At 33.4% G+C, this 17,406-nt stretch overlaps 2 pseudogenes; one reads left to right on the forward strand and one right to left on the reverse strand.

Moving 5' to 3' along the window:
• The first annotated feature begins 10,624 nt into the window (after positions 1 to 10,624).
• LOC120173980 lies at positions 10,625 to 12,221 on the forward strand (annotated as a pseudogene).
• A 1,562-nt stretch (positions 12,222 to 13,783) lies between these two features.
• On the reverse strand, positions 13,784 to 14,412 carry LOC120173982 (annotated as a pseudogene).
• Between the last annotated feature and the right edge of the window lie 2,994 nt (positions 14,413 to 17,406).

The following is a 17,406-nucleotide window of genomic DNA, read 5'->3' on the forward strand; positions in this document are numbered from 1 at the left end:
GAAAAAAAATTTAAATCGCTGCATAAATTGGATATTGGTTTTAGAAAAATATGGTTGACATCCGTAATCTGCATAGGTATAAATATACGGGTTACGGGTGTTACAGATACTACTTGTTCTGGGCAGTTTTATTTTGCATAAAATGAATCCCCGACGGCTCCAAAACATCCCCAATGACTATATACAATTTCAAACTCATTTCAAGCTATAAAAACAAGTTGAGGACACTTGAAGAACATATAGAACAACTATCCAAGCAATCAAACACAAGAGAAGAGTTTTTCAATCTTATTTCATCTTTCTCTTGTAAATATTTTGTTCTTGTGAGTTTAATTCTTGTAAACACCTACCTTAGAGAGGTTTTCATGTTTACATTTCCTTTCATTCTAAAGGGGTTTTGGTTCTAGCTGAGCATGTGAAAAGCTAGGGAAAGGTTCTAGTTTAGCACGTAAAAAACTAGGGAGTTTGTAAAAGTTATCTCTTTGTCCTTGAAAAAGAAAGAACAAATTAGTGAATTTGTTAGAAAATCCTTGGTGAGGAGCTAAGGTAGTGGATGTAGACTTGGTTGAGAAGTCGAACAACTATAAATCGCTTTGCAATTTTCCATCTTTCAATCTCCTTACTCCATAAACACAAGAACCGACTCAACCCCTCTTGGCGAATCCTTTCGGTTGTCGATTCGAGCTTCTGCAAATCCCAACAATTTTATATTTAATTATTTGACCAAAATTTTATATACTAATGATTTTGTTTTATTTTGTACTGATATAAAATGGAAGGCAGGATCAAATCTCGAGACATTTTCCCAAGACGGTAACAATGTTAAATTGTGTTATTAAATTTAGTAAGAATTATTTAAATGTTTTAGAATTGTTTTTTTTTTAAGTTTGTATATTGTTTATTTAATTAGACGTATTTAATCTATTGTTTTTGAAGATATAAGACTTTCAATCTTTCAAATTTTCAAACTCTAAAAATTAGGCATATTTCAGCTATTGTTTACTATGATGAAGAAATTAGGGAACATGAAACATGTGTTGTCTTCATATCAAATTATTCTATCAAAATATCCTTCAAGAGAAACATCACTATTGAGGAGTTGATCACTAAAGGAAGTACTAAAAGACTATCCTTACTTTAATAATACAGATTTCCAACAATAGTATTTTTGTTAACTTATACAACATTCAAATTCTCCAACGATGACGATGTTGCTATGATGGTTGATTCTCATAATGATCAAAATTCAAGTGTCGATATACAAATGTATGTGATATTTGTTGACGTGTCTGCGATTCATGATATGTCATTATGCTTCCACAACGGGAAGGCTCAACAAGCTGATAAAGTTGACAGCCCAACTACAATAATGTGTAATGATTTTAACTCCATAATGGGAAATCCACATCATGGTAGCATTCCATCAAGTTCAATGGGGACACATTCATCAACAACTTGTTACGATGTCTATCGATGTGACTCCATGAACAATCCATATGGCAACGTTGCTTTCAGTTCAAAAGGAAGACATTCATCTGCCAATTTCTTTGACTTGAATATGAGGATGCCATTGACATAAGAATCTGTTCAGTACCCATTTGACATGATACGTTCAAGTTCTAGGGGGATGTATTCAACTGTGAGCCTCTTAGACATCAATGTCGAGATGTATGCAACACAACACTCAGTCCAAAACCCGTACGATACGATGCCTTCAAGTTCGACCTAAATATCGACATCGTAGAGGAACCCTTATCTCCACCAGAAGAACCTCTTAGTGAGTCAGGTGCTGGACTATTCATTAAGCTAGAATCATCATAGTTCAACATGAACTCTGATGATGATAATTTAGATAAAGTTCCCACAACTATGGTACACCCAAAACCTCCAACATATATATATGAAGCTGATTATGGTGCAATATATGGGCAAAAATTTGAGGATATGCCTAATGTTGGTGACTATGGATTTAACTCATCAGTCAATGATGGGGAGTTATATATCGGAATAGAGTTTCCATCGAAAGAAGAAGCGATGATTGCTATTAAGAATTACAACATTCGTAATTATGTTCACTCCAGAGTCGACCGATCAACAACCAAAAAGTATGTTTTCTACTGTGTCCAACATGATAATATATGTAACTGGATGGTTCGTGTATCGAAGATGAAGTGGAAAAATAACATATAAGAACTAACAGTATACAAAGGTCCTCATACATGCTGTGCTAGAGGGCTCAACCAAGACCATCCCAACTTGGACTCCGACATTATATGCCAAGCCATCATGCCCATGGTCAAAGAAAGCTCTCATATAGCTATTGCAGTGTTGATTTTAGCCACACAGTCTCAATATGGGTACACTTTCTCCTACAGAAAAGCATGAAAGGAAAAACAAAATGCCATTAAAAAACTGCACAGTGTCTAGGATTCATCTTATGATGAACTTACAAGTTGGTTTAGGGTAGTACGCAGATTGAATCCTGGGATACTAATGGACTTCAAAACTTTTCATGCATACAACAACGATCAAGTGCTTCACGATCGATACGAATTCTACCATCTGTTTTGGACTTACCCACGGTGCATTAATGTTGTGAAATACTGTAAGCCCGTGGTCTAAATTGATGAGACATTCTTGTATGGAAAATGCAAGCAAGTTCTACTATTGACAGTTGTTAAATATGACAATCACATTATTCTTCCAGTTGCTTTTGCCCTTGTTGAAGGAGAAGATACCAGTTCTTAGGCTTTTTTCCTCAAAAACTTATACTTACATATTATCACGTGGGAAAAAACCTGTGTCAATTCAGATAGAAAAGTTGGGATCAAAGCAGTAATGGACTCTTTGGGTCCAACGTGACAACCACCCTATGTCCAAAATTGGTACTTAGTTTGACATATTGCCATGAACTATCATTGAAAGTTCAAGAACAATGATGAACGCTAATTACTTATGCGCATGGGTATGTCACATTTATTAATTTTATTTATGTAGAATTTTTTATGGGAACTTAACAGTAAGTACTGCATAAATCGCTCGTGTTACGAACTACTACCTCATATGTTTAAGTACATGCTTCAAGAATTACGGGGGAAAATGAGCAAGGATACTATTATATCAACCTTATCGACAAAGAAATGTGGACAAATGTATATGATGGTGGTTATCAATATGGACGCGTGACGACAAACTTGGCTGAGGCTATCAATTCGACCTTAAAGGGGGGCACCATTTACCAGTTACAACTTTGGTTAAAACGACGTATTTTTGTTTGGGAGCACTTTTTACTAAGCTCGGTGGATATGCTCAAACTTGGATGAAAAACGGTTATGTTTATCACCCAAGATTAGTTGCGAATCTACAAAAAAGAATTGATGTTTCAAATGGAATGTCTGTAACTAGTTTCTCTCGAATCTTTGAATTATTTTGTGTCACAAAAATGTCACAACCTCTTTAAGAAATTGAAGCTAACTCGTTTAGAGTTAATATACAAAACATGTAGTGTGGTTGTGAGTTTTTTCAAGCTCTAAAGTATTCATGCTCCCATGTCATAACAGCTTGCTCATATATACCCGTCAAAACTTTAACTGTTTTGTGGATCTCATATACCAACTTTCAGAAGTATTTAAGGTATATGAATTTGAGTTCCCCCATAAGTAATGAGAAAGACCCAGACGAGGTTCAGAATTGGCTTCCTATTGTACCAGATCCATCCTTATTAAGTCGTCCAAAATCCATTCAAATTCACTGTGATATGGATATTCTAGAGACGTCAAAGGAAAACAAAAGATGTGGGCGTTATAGAAACCTAGGCTATAATAGGAAAAATATCTATCTCTTTTATCATCATGTAACAATTGTTATTGTGCCGATAATTTTTTTCCTAAAATATCAGCTTGTGTTATTTCATTTTCGTTCATGTTCAAGTAATAAGCTACTCAAGTGAAGATTAAGCTCACAAGCACTTCAAGGTTTATACCCCATAACCTTGAATACTGATCGCTTGTAAATGTATATGCTAAGGCAAGCAATTATGTGCAAGTATACATAATCGAATCAAGTAATATAGGGTAAGTGAGTTATCATCTCCTCAGGGATTGGTCGAATGTTTTTAAATTTCACCACAACCAGAACTAGTTGTCACAAGCTAATTCCTACTATCTTGTCAAACTAGAAAATTATTAGTAAGAAAACAAAAAAATAATATTATAAAGTATGATTGCAAGAAAGTTTAGTTGAGGAAAAATAAATATGCAAAACTATCGAAGTAAATTAAATAAAGCAATGACAAACGTTGATTGAAATATACTCAAAAACAACCTCACATATTCAGACTTATCACAAAGCACTCATGCTAATCTTTTGTATTGACAAGCAATTATTCTAAGTCCAGAATGAATTGTTATGACATGCTAATGCTTCCCGACAGGATTACTAAATATTCTTAGATGGTTGTTATGGCAATACTACTTAACATTAACTACAACCCTTGGTTTGTCATACTGTTATTATAGAAATACCTCTCAGCGTAAACTATAATTGTTGTCTATCCTACTTTAGCGTATATCCCTTTTAGTCGATTGAAACCCACTCCTTATCTCTAAGGTAGACAAGTTAGAACATCACCATCCTAGATCCATTCCATTGTTCACGTAGATCTATCTTAATTCTCTCAGATCTAAGAATCAATATCTAGACAAAGGGCAATCTCTTGATGCTCTTAGATTGCCAAGACATGTTTCACCAAGACCCCAGGCAGTCTCTCGAATCTCTTACAGTGTCAAGGTGAAATATTCAAACAATGAACAAAACAATTATGAGCAGAATCATAATTCATCATTCATAAAGCATACAATAATTATTTAGGCAAAACAAAGATTAACATCAAGTAAGACAGTTCATGGTGTTATAAAAAAGTCAACCAAGTATCATTGGTTTAATACAACCCCAAATACATAATGAAATTAAGAATAAAGGAATAATGACTCCCAAAATTGGGGGCTCTGTCGTGACAATTTTGATCAACACTGTGCCTACCCTGACGGTCAACCTCTCTCGAGACCTGACTGCCGCTATGCTACAGTCTGGCTATGGAGGACACCAAGGAAGGTCGGTTGGTAAACGGCGAGGAAGCCCTGTAGTTACTTGCTCACACTTCAAGTAAAGCTCTTTTAACTTCCTTGCCCTCTTTGTTGGTGGCTATGGTTGGGTATTTATAAAGGGAAATCTCCTAGGGTTTCGCATAAGTAAAGATTCCCTATATACTCTTTATTGTCTTGTCCAAGCTAAAAAAGGAAAGGCGGCTGGCTATTGTCAAAATCTTGAGGGTTTGCTTGTACGTGAGGGAAGTCGTATAGCTGACATATGACATAGGCGATTTCGTCATATCCACTTCAGACTTGCAAGATAAACCTTGCCTTGGCAAGATAAAATCTGCTCCTCACTTTCTTTAACTTCTTATTCGTTGGCCATTCCTGCACATACACAATCCACATAGACCCTTTCTCCTCAGCAGCATCAATCAAGCCAAATAAATTTGTGGAAGCAACACTTATGCATCGCAAACAAATATAACCTAAATACAACTAAATGCAACTAAAATGATGTGCATACTTTGTTTAGATGAGCAATAACTTAAGTGAAAAGACTAGAAATTGAGTCTTGTATGGAGTTATCAAATACACTCTCACCCAAAGAGTAATTCCAAATTTACCAAACTAAAGAAAAACCTCACAAAGGTAAATCAGTTTGCACTAATTAATCTGTCATCTAAATTACACTTGAGCAAAATAAACAATGTAGTTCACAAGTGTGTTTAAACAAAGAATTTACAAATTAAGCACAAAACTAAGCTTTGATGTTGGTAGATTGGTTCAATATGTTTCTTGATTACCTTGGTAAGCTTTGACCTTCAATTTATACCTTCTCTATTAATTCTAGCCATTTGGAGCTTTTGGGGATTATTATAGCCATTACCTACAACCAAAAACAACATTTAATGCACAAGGGATCAATCATTTATTAAAATGGATCGATCCCTTTTCAAAAAATTTAAAAATTGTAACAAAGGGATCGATCATTTTTATTGAGGGATCGATCCTTTTGGTGAAGGGATCGATCCTTTTGGTGAAGGGATCAATACCAAATTCACTGTTGTTCAAGGGATTGATCCTTTGGTCAAAGAGATTGATACTTTTTCTAGGGGATCGATCATTTGAGCAAAAAATCCTTGGAAATTTAACTTTAAAACAAGAAAATGATAGAGTTTGTTTTTTAAAAGGTTTGATAAAAATATTAATTCAACAAAAACATTACAAACTAAACAAGTCTATCGATCTTTGCATCTCAAATGTGTTCTACAGGACAGTGGTTGTCTATTTTGTTGAGGGTTTCTTCGTATAAGTTGTTCTTCCTCCTTACTCTCATCATCATCATCATTAGCAATAGCATATACATTTTTTTGATCAAGGATGGATGACGATGTACCATCTCCATAGAAAAAAGACCCTAGAGGTGTATGACTAACCATCCCATAAATTGTGAAAACAGTGAAAACATAGACATCGATGATTGTAAAAACTGGGTAGGAGATGTCTGAGTCTATGGTGGTGCATCACGTGCTAAATATGATGGATATGAAGCCCACACTGGATCTACAAGCATGGAACTGTAATATCCACCTTGAGGGGTCATAAAACACTATGGTGTTGACATCGAAACTTGCTGTGGTGGCATCTGAAATGGAGATAGTGGTATATAAAATAACTATGGAGCCATCTGAAATGGTTGCATCCCGATCTGTGATGGTTTTGGTGTTGCATCTGAAAATGAACCGGAAGTGCCTAGTCTTTGTCCACTAGTCGGGGAATGATGCGGCTGTGAAGATGGACACTTTTCTTGACGTTGATGAATGCTCTGAGCTCGTGCTTCCTTGGAAAGTAGGAACGACTTACCATTCGTGTTGAACCACTGGTAGTAGTCAGCAATCCACAACAGAATACTAGTCCACATAAATCAACTCCCTACAGGGAATGCGTCCAAATCGATCATCCCACATCATCACCCAATCGCTGAGTTTCATCAACCAGATGACTTCTTTATTTTTCTTCTATCGATGTTATGCAAATTGTCGAGATTCATAGGTGCTTCTGGAATAGATTGTACGAAATCAAATTTTCGGAGCACGCGATCAACCAAATTCCACTCGACAACAACATAACATATCAGAGAGACCATCATCATCCATACATCTAGTGGGCCACCCATATTAGGTGGGATACAATGCCTCATCTCGTTAGTAGCATAAGGACTCCATTGAAACTACAACAAATATATATAATTATTTTCAAAATATTATTTTAATCATATAACAATAATTAAATTTAAATAACAAAATTTAAATACATACACGTGTTCCAGCTTCTTGGTCAATGAGTAATCAAATATCTTCTAATTTGTCTGATATTTCATGATAATCTTTCCTTCCACATGACCACCTATTCAGTGTAAAAATATTCAATATACGCTAAAAAATTATTTATATACGAAATCAATATTGAAATTACCTCAGCAATGACAGGAAGACTATCGGGTTCTTCACAACCGGACATTAAAAGGACATGTGATACCACACCCATGACTGCAGAAGAAGGAAACATCCACCGATAGCATTTTTTCGATAATCAGTTACTCGACATATTTCTCTATACATAGATGCCAAAACTGTAGAGCTCCAATTGAATGACCCAACAACTCGAAAATCGGTGAGGTGACACAACCACATATAATGAACTTGGTTGCGAGAATATATATGGTTGTGATATTTATTGGGCATAAATATCCCTCCTATGAGTTGTAATATGTAAAACAGGCAAATATTTAAGCCTCTTCCTCAGAATAGTCATCGTTCAACTCTTGAAAATTTGTAGCCAACTATGATAACGGTATTCGACCACCGTTGAAATTAGGATGGATATCACCAAGATAATCCTAACACAAGAAATGCCAATCACCATCTGCCACACCATAAATAACATCCCCATCTACCTAAAACCTCAAATGTAAGGTAATATCCTCCAGCGTAATAGTGCACTCCCTATACGGTAGATGGAATGTGTGTATCTGGTCTTCACCTCTCGACGAGTATAGAAACATGGTTGGATTCAAGGTTACAATGCCTTTCATATCTAGCTTTGTAACTGAATCCAACCTCGGCTAAATACGACCAAACATGATTCGGTATCTCTAACTTAGCGTTACGAATAAATGGATCTAATATACGATTATTCACCTAATTAAAAAATAATATACAAGTTAAAATATAAATTAATACTAAATAAATAAATAAATAAAGCATTCAAAATAATTAACATAACATAATTTCAAATTGTTACTGTATCCACAAAATGGCTTGAGATATTATTCATATCTAAACACAACAATCTTCCCTCCATTTTATAACTACAAAACATTAAAAAATTAGCACTATCAAATATAATAAATTAATAAACTATTTAATGATTAAAATATAATAAAAATAATTTTACCTTCTAAAACCAATAACAGAACCCGCTTGAAACTTGTTAGAAGGCACGGATGGTGATCCGCGCTTTGCCCATGTGACGCTTTCTCGGAAGAAAACACAGGGAAGGCGCGAATGGTGATCCACGCCTTCCATCCATGTCAGCAAATGGGTGTTAGATCGGTAAAATTTGGTCAATGGATACCATATAGGTAATTATTGATTGTTTGGGTATTTTTGGGTAAAAGCTCGTTTAACTTGCCCTTTTTTCTCCTTTTTAATGTTAACTCCAATGCATGGAAAAATTATATAACATTAATTGATTTTATGGAAAATAGAAGGAACGACCATTTAACATAAGATTAAAAATGATAATTTTATATGTAATAAAAAATATAGTAAAGATTTAAATATTTTAGGAGTTAAACTGAAAATGTTACATTCTCAATAATATTTTCGTTTGACAACTAAAAATATTATATTTTTGTAACATTTTAAATTAAATCAAAAATATTATATTATTTTAAATTACATCCAACTTAACATTTTTATAACTTTTATTATATTTTCGATTATATTCAAAGATCGCCATTTTTTAATCTTATCTTAGATTGTCGCGTAACAAAATCACGATTCTGTGCTTTTGTTAGTAAATTAGGATAAGGTGTTTGACCACCGACTCGTTAACAGTTTAAGGTGTCTATGACCAAAGGTCCCAAATCCAATATCCTACTGCAAAAATTAGTGTCCTCGTATATAATCATTTATGTATTTTGCAAAAGATGATATATATATATATATATATAATATTTGCTAGTTAGTTTCTTGTTTTTATGTACCGTGTAAAATTAGTCTGATCAATAGTCTGTATGGACCGTTGTTAATATTTTTTTGACCGGTCCTCACCTAAACTCTAACGTACCAACAAGAGAAGAAAAGTAAAATCCATTCACGGAGATTGACATTTTGCTTTTCAATTAAAAAATAAGATAAATTATACCACGTATATAATTTATATCATTAACTTTTAATTTCTCTAGCTATAGCATTGAATTTTAGTTTAGTTTCAATTATGCTACTAGATTGTTGAATATAACAACACAATGACATGGGCGCATCCATTTATTATTTTGAATATATGTGCAAAACGATGACATTTAGCGACGATTATAATGATATCATTTTAGACATTGAATTTAGGGATGTAATGAGTTTGCACTGCAACTTTTTATTTGTCATCGACACCTAATAACAACTCGTCACCGGTCATCTTCCACAACAAGATCGGAACTAAAACATTCTCATTTCACCTCCTTTGTTCTTCGATGATTGTTTTTTTTAATAAAACTCACTCAAATCGACTAAAAATATCTAAAAGTTCAATATGCTAATACTTCGATATCTTTCGATGACCATCTAATGAGGCTAATTTTGAGATATGTTGTTAATCTTCTTCTAATAATTTTTCTCACTAATTGGATTTTTGAACAAGACCACAAATATCTCAACTCTACGAAGTCTCCAAACTAGGGGTGTAAACGAGCCGAGTCGAGCTTGAGTATTGCCAAGCTCGACTCGAACTCGAAAACTTTAAACATAAGCTCAACTCGACTTAAAAACTCGCAAGCCTAAAATTTTCAAGCTCAACTCGAACTCGAAAGATAATATTAAAACTCGACTCGAACTCGAAAAAGCTCAAACTCAAAAAAAAAATCAAGAGCTCGACTAATGCTCGAAACTCGAGCTCGATTCAAGCTCAATTGTGAGCTTGATTCAAGCTCGATTGTGAGCTCGATTCAAGCTCGACTTAAGCTCGAGGATGGGTTAATATTCTTTTGTTGAAACCCATCCTCCTTTTATACATTCGACTTACCCCTTATTCCCAAAAACCACCGATGTGGGATATAACTCACATAGGACAGATCGCGATGCATATCTGAAGGTCAGTATCTTTTATAATAAACAACATAAAAGGAAGACAATGTCCGAGCAAAGAAGCATAAACAAACGAAGAGAACTTCAGTTTTTTTCTTCTTAAAATCTTGCTAATCTTTTCTCGTTTCATATTCTTTTCTCGTTTCATATTCTTCTATCGTCTCCATGTGTATTGCTGCATTTATTTGGCAAGCTCATCCACTCTATCCTCTCCTTCTGCTACATAACAGAGATGAATACCACAACAGATATCTTTTCATTTTTCACTTCATTTGTTCCTTAATATATATGGAAATATTAAACTATGGGAATTGTTTATGGTTGGCATTGAAGGCCTACAAAGGCATTGGCATGGTGGGATGTTGATGGCTGTGAGATATTGGGAGGAAGAGATGAAGTTGCAGGAGGAACATGGCTGGCATGTTCCAGACAAGGCAGAGTAGCTTTCGTTGCCAACGTGTGGGAGCTTCATCACCTTCATCGTACCAAGAGTCGGAGAACTGCCTTTACGTTTCTTGAAGGTAAATCTGTATAGTTTAACCAAGCTCAATAAACATTAATGGCGGTGGATTCATTAAATATAACAAAAACTGTTGTTGGTACAGAGCACAAAGAGCCCCATGGAATTTGCCGAGCAAATGATGGTGGATGCTCATCGATACAATGGATTTAACCTCATAATGGCTGATTTTCCATCGAAATCAATGGTTTATATCTCCAATAGGCCAATAGGTGAACCCATTACCATTCAACTTGTCTCCCCAGGTCTTCATGTACTTTCGAATGCCAAGCTTGACTCACCCTGGCCTAAGGTACGTTATACCCATAATTCATTACATTGCTATAAAGTTATACCCAAATGCAAATGCACACAGTAGCTGAAAAGGTAGGGCCAAGCTGGGTTGACACTATGGGTGTGTTTGGTTGGGCGAATGTGAGATTCTCATGGGAATGAAATCCACATTCCCCCGTTTGGCTGGTCGAGAATGTCATTCCCGGTAATCTTACATTACCAATAGTGGATTTTTTGGGGTATATTACCGGGAATATCATTACCTCTCTTTCCTTAGGTATTGTTGGATTACTGGCAGTTTGGACTAAATGCCCTTAATTTTTTTTTCTTTAAAAAATATCATTATTCTGTCGTTGAAGAATAAAAATTCTACGAATGTTAAATTACAAATTTATCCTTAAACTATTTTAGATTTACAAAAAAAAGTCTATAATTAAAATTTTATATGAAGTTCAGGGGTTAAAATAAAATTTTACCCTTTCATTAAACCTTTTTATATTTTTAATTTTGTAAAAAAAATTATATAAATTTTATGAATTTAAATTTTGAAAGAAAATATATAAATATTTTCCAACTTGTTAAAAAAACAAATATATAATAAGAACAATTTGGTCAAATATACATTCCAATAATCTTTTATTCCTTTAACCAAACACGGTAATCTTACATTCCTGCTAAACCAACCAAACACAAAATACAACATTCCCAGTAATCCTATTCCCTGGTAATCTTTTATTCCCACTAGTAATCTTACATTCTGTGAACCAAACGCACCCTATGTATCACGCTAGTGCTGCAAAATCTGTTATTTTGGTTAGGTTTGGGTAGATCAATACAATATTTTCTCAGTATTTAATTTAAGCCGCGCATGCTTTGTGTTTAATTTTTGTAATTAAGTCAATATTGTTCTTGGGTTTTCATTATCATCTATGATTATGATTTTCTCAGTCATCTAGGACTTCTTCATGACTTTTGAACCTCTATGGCATTGTAAATTGCTTACTATAATTTTAGTCCATGTTTAGAATTATTTTCTTTAATTAGTTGTGTATATTTATTTTGCATGTTGATATGTTTATGTATATAAGTATGCGAATGATTTATTTATGAGTCACATAACATCATTTTGCATAATGTGTATGTTACCTTCATGTGCATAACTTAAACCCTAAACTCTAACCCTAACTCCTAACACATAAACCCTAAACCCTAAACCCTATCACATAAACCCTAAGCCCTAAACACTGAACCCTAAACCCTAAACCCTAAATCCTATCACATAAACTCTAAACCCTAAATCTTAAACCCTAAATCTTAAATCATATCACATAAACTATAAACTATAAACCCTAAACTCTAAACCCTAAACCTGATCACATAATTAGAAGGAATGAGATGGCTTAGTGAAAGGAGAGAGAGTATACTTGTTTTGATATTTTTTTTAAATTATTAATATTTAAATTGAATCATATTTTTTTATTATATTATATTTCTTATCAAATAAAAAATTAGTTATGAGGTAAGTACAATATAATATCATGATATTAAATGCTCAAACCCTTGATATTTATGATATTTGAACTTGAAACCTCAAAATATAACAACAATTTAAAAAATTAATTATTACAAATATTATCATTAGAAATATATTAAATATTTGTCATTAGATAAATAATTTTTTTTATTAATTTAAAATAAATATAATAAAATTTATTCAAAAATAATTTTTAACCATTTTCAATTCAAGAATATTTATTCATCAATAATGTATTTTTAATATATTTTTAATAATGTAATTTTAAAAAATCTAAAATTATAATATAACCTTTTTTTCGAGCTGCTCACGAGCTTTTCGAGTCGAGTATCGAGTAGCTCGTTTCGGCTCGTTAAGAACTCGAGTCGAGTTCGAGTTCGAGCCGAGTCCATTCAATCCGAGTATTTATCGAGCAAAAATCAAGTCGATCTCGAGTAGCTCGCGATCTGTCTCGTCTCATTTACATCCCTACTCCAAACCTCCAAAAATGAGATTTTTTTATTTAATTTCATCGCTTTTGAGTAAATTTTGTAGAAAACTAATTATATGAGAAGAAATATGAGTGAAATGTAAACGTTTGCAACAAATGTCAATGCGAAGGATGACCAGTGATGGGCGGTGATTGGTTGTCGGCGACGGTCGAAAAATTGTGGTGCCAAAAAATGGTACTCTTTAATAGTTTACTGGCAAAATCGTTACACCCCTAAAGTTCAGTGCCCAAAATGATGTTGTTTCAGGCATCAATAACCGCACCAAAATGATATAGTTTGGTTCATATCATCGCAGATTTTGAATTTTAATGATTCAATGACATAATTGAAGGTAAAATCAAAGATTAGTCAAATAATTAAAGACATTTTGAAGATCAATGTTATAAACATACACCACAAAGTAGTATTAAGATTTTCAAATCAAAGTTGGCTAACGAGTTGTAGCAGAATATCCAATACAATCAACTTAACATTCCACTTAATTACGGCTAAGCTTCAAATTCAATTTATTCAGGCAACGAAGAGCTAGTACTTTCAGATGTGCTTAAAAGTTCCTCCAAGTATTCAGATCCTAAATCTTCCAACACCACCACATTATTCTTTTTATTTCTCTTGGCCATCGATTTCCTTTGTAAATAATTCTCCCTCTTCAGTTCCACGGCTGGCGAGGCATCTTCCTGGCAATAATAATTCATGTTCCGAAGCGATTCCTCAACTGTTTCCATGGGAAAATTGAGCACTGCTTTTGGACCCTGTGTGGATAAGGCTGCTTGATCATAAGCTAAAGCAGCTGCCTCTTCACTGTCGAACGTTCCGAGCCAAACCCGAACGCCACTCCTCGTTGAATCCCTTATCTCCGCGGCATATTCCCCCGTGGTCGCTTCCTAACACCTCTATATGATGTTTCCTTCTTGGGGACTTCTTTTTCATCAAATGATCCACAAGAAGTTGATTCTGATGTTTCTCTTGAGCCATCATTAGGCAAATTTTTGGGGTTTAGGGTGTTAAATGAAAGGAAATCTTTGTCTAGAAAAAGCTGGTTATTTAATGAAAAACATTCAAGCAAACCCTGCGGAGATTCTAATAAGATATCCGAATTTAGGCCCTGAAAGAAGGAAGGATCCATAATTTCGAGGGATACTTTTGCTTCTCTCTGGCTTTATGAATTACTCCTAAGCTGCTTCAGTTAACAGCTTAGATTTGTATTGGTATTGATTTTTTTTTTTACGGAAACCACATGAAGCACATTAATATACAAGTGAGATCAACAATCAATTTTAATTAGAAAACAAAAGATTTGAGTTTTAATTAAATACCGTTTCATCCTATATACACACATATTCTACACGTAAATTACAGTGATAAATTTAATGGTAAATTACGCGTTTAATACCCAAACTATTAGTTTTGGTCTGTTTTAGTATCTAAATTTTCAATTTCTCAAAACTATACCTAAAGTTTAGTTTTTTTTCTTCATTTTAGTACCTCACCATTAAAAACTTTAGTTTTTGTTTCATTTTAGTACACCGTTCAAAATTTAACGTTAAGTTTTGAAAAAAATTGAAAGTTTAGGTACTAAAACGAACGGAAACTGATATTTTAGGTACTAAACGTGTTGAGTTTTTAACAACATGATACTAAAATGAAATGAAAACTAAACGTTAGGTATGATTTTGAAAAAATTAAAAGTTTAGGTACTAAAACAGACCAAAACTAATAGTTTGGATATTAAATATGTAATTTACCCTAAATTTAAACAAAGTTGCATTACAAATTAAATTTTCATATATAATATATACAATAAGATAACTATAATTAATAAAAAATATAATCGAAGTCTTAATAGTAATAAAAGTAAGTTGATGAAAAAGGCAGTTTGACTAATCTTGAATAGGCTAATTCATAGCCTATATAATAGTAATAATTAGGGTATATATATATAAATAGTCCCTAAACTTTTAGGGTGATTGTAGTTTGATCACTCACCTTTTAAAACTTGCAATACAATTATCGAACTTTTAGTTCATTTTCAGTTAGGATCCCGACATTACCTCCCGTTAGTTTTATCTAACGTGGCACTTACTACCTGTTGACCTCCTCTTCCTCATCCTGCTCATTCTCATCCTCCCCCTCCTCCTCCTTTTGTTCTTCTCACACATATAATCTCACCTATAAAACCCCACATCTCCCCTACTTCTCTCTCTCGCCATGTAGTTCTTGAATCACTTGAATTCAACCATCTTTTTCCCTATTTTCACCTTCTTATTTTTGGGCTTTTTATTATTTTCTTGGTATATGTTTTTAGGTTTCAATAATGGAGGTTCAGGGTTTATGTTTTTATTATTTTCTCATGTATACCTTTATGTACAGAGATACAAATGTCACATCACTTTTAAAGCATTTCCTCATTTGAAAGTGAATAAAATTTTGTTTCTTTTTATAAAACATTCATTAAAACTTACGTAGGTAAACAAAAAGAAGTGTTCAAACATTGCATCTTTTTACATCATGGTAAATCAAATACTTTTCATAGCTTTCTTACTAAGTCTATTACATGCCAACTAAGTACATCAAAAGTAGACATTGATGTTGTACAATTACTGATGAGGCGACCCTTGCTTGTAATGTTAGATGATCTCCTTACTCATCTTGTATAATAACCTACGATTGAAATTAAGACACGCTAAGTAATCACTTAGTAAGGCATAATAATCATAAGGTAAATTCTAAACATAAGTATAATATAACCATTCAAATATCAATTACTTCTTTCTATTCATTATAAACTCTATAGTTTGTATCTATAGGTCTAATACGGTAATTCACAAACTTACTATAATTTTTCATGGGTTGTACACCCCTTGCCAATACCGAAATTCATAAACTTATTATAAATTTCTTAGTTTGCACACATAGTGCCAATAAGGAAATTTATAAACTTATTATGAATTTCTTAGGTTGCATACATAGAGAAAATACGAAAATTCATAAACTTATTATGCATTTCTTAGGTTGAACACATAGTGTCAATATGGAAATTACAATATATACATTAAGAAACATGCATCTATGACTATCATAACATATAAGTACATAATAAATGCACTTGCCTGGCCTGCCTCGCTATTGTATCCTCAAATCGCAAATCTGATTACTCATCGACTTTGCCTTTGCCCTTCATTTTGCTTGACTCGGGAGCTTGATTTTGATCTACTCGAACATCCATTAAAGTCACATACCATACCAAATGTTAGTATATTCCCTAACATTTATATTTTAACAATACTCAAAAGTACTATTATTAAATTTTCTATAACAAATCTCAACCTATCTTAAAATTCCTAACTCAATAACATCGATACCCCTACCATGGTACCGATACTTCTATAATATGGTATCGATACTCCCTTACAATATCAATACCATTTCTGCATTCTAGAATCAATGGTATTGATACATTCCTTATAGTATCGATACCCACATCAGTATCGATACTGATTGCATAGTATCGATACTGTTCATCTAGTTTCTTCCAAATTTAAGCCTATAGTATCGATATTGTTCTTACAGTACCGATACCCTTACCCAGATTTTCCATTTTCAACCTGATTTTTACCCATATTTGGTCAATTTCCCTTATTTTTACCTCCAACAATACTATCAAACTCTTCTTTACTTATCCCGACTAACTTTCCTTCATTTAGCTACTTATAACATCTACTATCTCTAAAGAACATTTCAATCCAAGAATCATACCATTTTTTAACATGTTTTTAAACTCATCCAATGCTTTTAATCTTTTATTTACTTCTTTGACAAGTCAAATATACTAATAAACATCAATAAAAAATCATATCTTAACATATTATTCAAAAACCTATTTTTGTAATCTCAAATATTTCCTCCATCTCTTAGTTTTAATCTTATTTAACCCTTCCTTAAACCTCTATAGTACTCAATGATTCAAAAACCAACCAAAAAAATGAAAGGGAAAGCTAGCCTAATGAAACCTTACCTTTGGCTATGGAGGAGAGCCTTTACACGGGAAAGAAGAAAATATAGATGGCTTTTATGACTTAACTTTCCTCATTTCCCTTATTAAAATCCATAATAAGGAAATTTATTTTAA

Source organism: Hibiscus syriacus, unplaced genomic scaffold, assembly GCF_006381635.1.
Source record: "Hibiscus syriacus cultivar Baekdansim isolate YM2019G1 unplaced genomic scaffold, ASM638163v2 tig00111996_pilon, whole genome shotgun sequence".
Classification (NCBI taxonomy): Eukaryota; Viridiplantae; Streptophyta; class Magnoliopsida; order Malvales; family Malvaceae; genus Hibiscus; species Hibiscus syriacus.